The sequence below is a fragment of the Sciurus carolinensis genome, chromosome X, assembly GCF_902686445.1.
Source record: "Sciurus carolinensis chromosome X, mSciCar1.2, whole genome shotgun sequence".
Taxonomy (NCBI): Eukaryota; Metazoa; Chordata; class Mammalia; order Rodentia; family Sciuridae; genus Sciurus; species Sciurus carolinensis.
Window position 1 is genome coordinate 32,863,845 of NC_062232.1, and position 5,107 is coordinate 32,868,951.

Genomic DNA, 5,107 nt, shown 5'->3' on the forward strand with positions numbered 1-5,107 from the left:
CAATTAATGCAGGAATATTCAGAGGTCAAATGATCAGATTATAAGAGCTATAACCTAATCAGTGCATCCTAGTTTGAATGGACTGACTGGGTGGGAAATGTAGGAAGTGGAGTGTGGCTGGAGGAGGTGGGTCACTGGGGGCCTGCCCTGGAAAAGATGCTCTTCCTGTTGCTCCCTCCCTCCCTCCTCTGTCTCCTTCTCTCTCCCCCACCCCCTTTCTCTCTCTCTCTCTCTCTCTCTCTCTCTCTCTCTCTCTCTCTCTCTCTCTCTCTCTCTCTCTCCCTCTCTCTCTCTCTCCTGACCCCACCATGAGCTGAGTACTGAGTAGCTTTCCTCCACTGGGCCCTTCCCTCATGATGTTCTGCCTTACTTTGGGCCTAGAGCAATGGAGTCAGACCTCTATGTACTGAAAGTCTGAGCCCTAAATAAACATTTCCTCCTCTAAGTTGTTCTCGCAGGGTGTTTTGGCACAGTGACAAAAAAGTTGACTAAAATGAGGGGAGAGGCCTGGGGATTTCTTCCCCTCTCACTGTTTCTTGTGACTCTAGCTCTTCCCAGATGCCCCCCGCCTTCATGGTCCCACATGCCAAACAGACCTGGCTTCTGGGTCCAATAACACACTCTCCTCCCTGTCGCTCTCCAGCCCTAAGCCTTCTGCTACTGGAAATCTCTGAAGTGCCTCATGTGTGCAGCTTCTCAGTGCCTCTGCCTGGCCCTTCAGTTCCCTATATTAAGTCCCCTCAGTTGAAAGACTGAGTCCTGTTTCTGTAGTAGCCATCACGGTCCTATCTCTTGCCTAATCAAACTCAAACTATCTATGATTTCTCCCACAACCAAATGTATAGCATCCAATTCAGAAGAACAGTGAGAATTTTCATTTTTTTTTTTGGGGGGTGCTAGGGATCGAACCCAGGGCCTTGTGCTTAGGAGGCAAGCACTCTACCGACTGAGCTATCTCCCCAGCCCCCGAGAATTTTCAAAAGAGAAAGGAAGGAAGAGAGGAAAGAAGGAAGAAACAAAGAAAGTAACAACTGATATTAAGCAATTCAGCAAGTGCTGAATATATGTGCGTTACCTTATTTAATCCCACAACGCCATTAGGATGTTGGTGCTTTTATTATTTTCATTATTCAGAAGTCCAGCAATTGGCCCAAGGGCACACAGCTTGGAAGGATCCCAGGCAGCCACTAGGAGCTAAGCGCCCTTACCCATCAGATGCCACAAGCCCACTAAGAACCCTAGGGTGACTTGGGTGGGGGCACGGTCCTGAGCTAGCTTCTGAAAATGGTGCGTGCCAGGCCTGAAATGACCTTGTGGCTTTGCCTGGCTCCAAGGGAAAATTCTCCTAAGGATGAGGGTGGGCCAGATTTGTATTCTCCAGCTCAGAAAACCTTAAGCAGTGATAAGTTGAGGGTCCTTCTGTTCACCTTTAGCAGAATGTATATAAGGGAAGGTGACAGGAGTCAGGGGTTGTTCTCAACACGGTCATCCACAGTTGGCCACAGCCAAGTCCTGGACAGAGGTGTGGCAGCTGTTCCAGAGGTCCCAAGACACATTGCCCAAGGTGCTGCGGACGAGGTTGGCCCATTCTGCTCTTCTGTGACACTCCAGCCTCAGGCCGGCAGACTGTCCCCAGCAAAGCTCCTTCCAGGCAAATGGCAGCATCTGTGTCTTCCAGCTGGACAGACCAGTGTTGGGCAGGGGGCCAGGGGCAAAGCATGCCTTGCATCTTGCACATGCCTCATGTCCAGGGCACAAGATTTGCTGAAAGTAAGATGTAAAGGACATTTGAAAACAGGACCACAGGGGAGGCCAAAGCTCAGTCCAAAAACAATAAAATCATGGCAGGGTTATTTGAAGCCTCTATGGACAGGATATTTGACAGTGAAGTCTCTCAAGTTCACCAGTAGGTCACCGACTGGCCACTTAATGCTTTTTGTAAACGCCAGTTGCTTTGGGGTTCTTCCCCACTGATCAATCAGAAGGGAAGCAGGCTGGGACAGGGTCCTGCTGCACCTGTCATTAGCCCTTTCCTTGCTGGGCAGTGGAACCTGGAAGATGGGTACTAGGATGGTTGGGGTATTGCCCAAGGGACAACCGGGCTAATGCCTTGTTGGGACAGGTAGCTGAATGGGGTCAGGATGTGACTTCCGGTGGGAAGTCACAGGGACACAGGACTGCTCTGTAAAGCAGGTTATCCCAGGCGCCCAGGGAGGGGCCCATGAAGGAGGGGCCCATGAAAGAGGGTCCCTTCCCAAGCAGACACTGCAGACAGACGCATGGTCTGGCTCTGGGAGATGTCTTCCCCCTGGGAGGACAGGATGATTTGCACGGAGCCTCCAGCTCACTCTGTCTCTGGCCCAGCGCCTGGTCTCTGAGGCGCATTTGTGAGCAGGAGGAGGAGGCCAAGGCCCCCACTGGCTATTCTCTGTGCAAAGCTAAGTAGCCTGGGGGCTGGGAGGAAGACCTTGACCTCGGGAGCCCTAAACCGTGGCTGACAGCAGACAGCAAGGGGGGCCCTGGGGAACGGCACTTTATTGAGGGACATTTGTCTTCATTTGGGGCCGTCTACATCTCATCCCACAGGCGTGCCCTGAGGTGAGAGTCTCCCTGACCCCTACCCGGACTGTCCCTGCACTGCACTGTCCCCGCACTGGATTGAAGGGAAAGCTGCCTCTTAAAGGCCCTCAGAGCCAGAGAGACAAATGTCAGCAAAGAATGACTGGAAATTCCCTGGGGTTCCCAGCCCCCGCCAGGGGACAGGAGACCTAGGGCAGGGACAGGCACCTCATAGACTCAGCCCTCCAAACCTGGGTCCGCCTGGACTACTGGTGCCAGAAATCCAAAACTCATATTCAGCACAATAATCACAGATTAAGATAATGAAAAAATATATACCTATGCCTTCCAGAATGCAAACTAGAGAATAAACCTCCCTGAAATCATTGTGGCTGACAGAGAGGCCCCAGACTTGTCTTCACTCACAGGGAAAGAAAGGATGGCGCTTAAGGGGCTTTAGAATCTGCAAATATCAGAGTGCAAGATTGAGGTGGGTTGTTGGGGGGTTTCTCCTGAAAAGCTAAAAAAAAAAAATCAGGAGATATAAAACGTTAAAAGCCCGTGAACTATGGCCTAGATGCTGCCACTAACCTGCCTAGCTGTGAATAAATCATTTCACCCCTCCTATGCCTCATTTTCCATATATATTTTCCATATATATGTACATAAATATATATATATATATATATATATATATATATATATATCAATCATATATATGTATGATTGCCCGATATCAAAGGAGCTGGTCAGCAGCAAGGGTGCCCAGCTGAGGCGCCAGGCGTCTACACCACCCCCACCCACCCAGTTCCTAACTCAGCACTGCCCGGGAAGGCCTGGGGACCCGTCTAGCCCGAGAGGCAGCCTGGAAGGCTCTGGTTAGCCGCCCCGCGCTGAGAACAACCCTAGGGCCAGGTCTCGGGAGCTGCAGAGCCAAAGGCTCGAGGCACGTGGCGCGCCTGGCTCCGCACTTTCCAAACGCTCAGCAAGCGCCGGAGGAGGGGCGGGTGGCGCCCGGAGCGGGGGACCGGGGACTGGATGGCCCTCGCCGGGGGCGGGAGGGGGGGTCGTCGCGCTAACACCGTGGGGCCGAGGGGGCGGGCCGCACGGGGATTCATTTCCATTTGGAGCGCGGCGCGCCGCAGCCGCCCTTATCTCGCCGCCGCCGCGGCTCTGCAGGCGCGGGCGCCCCGGGCTCCCTCCCGCCCCCGCCCCCTCCCCCTCCCCCGCCCGCCGCCGCCCGCGCCTTTGTCTGGCCCGGCGGCGCGCTCGGAGCCAGCGGGGCGGGTAATTGGCGGCCGGAGGAGGCGAACGGGCCGGCCCGGCCTCCGCTAATGAGCGGGCGGAGCCGCGGGGAGGGCGCGGCGCGGAGCCGGGGAGGGGGCTTCGGGGGCGGCTCGGGGCCGGGCGGGGATGGCCCTGCGGGTCCCAGCCGCCCCCTCCAGGGCTGGGATGGGGACCGGCGCCCCGAGGGACATCCCCTCCCCCATCCGGTCTCCCGCGCGCTCCAATTACCCTGCGGCCGTGCCAAGGCCTCGGGCTGCCCCGGGGCCGCCCCCGTGTCCCCGGAGAAGTGCCAAGGACTGAACGCTGGGGCGGGAGGGGAGAGGGAGGGGGGATCCCTGGGGGTTCGCAGCACTAGGGGACGCGGAGAGCCCAGGCGCTCCTTCCCTCCGGGCACGGCCACAGGGGGAGGGGACGCCCCAGGGTCCTTGCCGGAGGAGACGCGTAGGAAAGCCCGCAGGCGGCAGCGAAACCGGCTCTCTGGCGGAGATGGAGATAAAATCCACCCCGGTTTCGAAATTAATTATACTGAATCCGCCGCGCTCTGCCGGCTCGGCTTGGAGCAGTCTGTTCCGAAAGGGCGCAGCGGCCCCCAGCCCTGGGACTGGGGGTCTCCTGCTGTTGATTCGAGAAACCCCCTTTCCGACACCATGTGCTGGAGTGACAGGCGCCGGGCCTGAAGAGGAGAGGTGGGAATAGGGGAGAGAGGGAAGCCTTTCTCCAACCACATGTCCCCTCTTGGACACCCGTCCGCTGTTACCACTGGCCTGTGGCCTCCTGCTCGGGAGCAGGCCCTTCCCGTGGTCCTGTCCTCACCTGTGAGGAATTCCGCAGCATCCTGGCCCTTGAGCCCCTGCTCACCTTACACTCATCTGTGCTAAGCCCCATCTGTCTCCACTGCTTGCCTGTGTGGTCTGGTTTTTGATGCTTCAGGTTAACTGGATTTTCCATGGCTGCCCTTTCTGGACCTGGCTTTCTCCCACTTGGAAGTTGGGGATCTGCCTGTGGAAAGAAGCGCTCAGGTCTCAGAGACTGGGAGGAACACAGTGGAGCCCCACGCTGGCCCTGGCACAGCTTTCCCTCCTTTCTGTATTTTTTTTTTAATTGAGGTGTAACTTCATAGGGGTGGAAAGATGTGATCCCTGTCCTCACCCATCCTAAGGGTCACGGCCACACTCCTGGAACAAAAGACAAGTTAACAAGAGCAAAAGAAATGTAGTTATTCAGTTTTCCTTGGACACTAGAGCCTTTAGGATTGAAGAAC

At 55.9% G+C, this 5,107-nt stretch overlaps 1 non-coding gene across 1 annotated transcript; it reads right to left on the reverse strand.

The window, feature by feature from the left end:
- Positions 1 to 887: 887 nt before the first annotated feature.
- On the reverse strand, positions 888 to 961 carry Trnar-ccu (transfer RNA arginine (anticodon CCU)). The gene has a single exon. It is a non-coding gene; the product is annotated as a tRNA-Arg (tRNA).
- Positions 962 to 5,107: the final 4,146 nt, after the last annotated feature.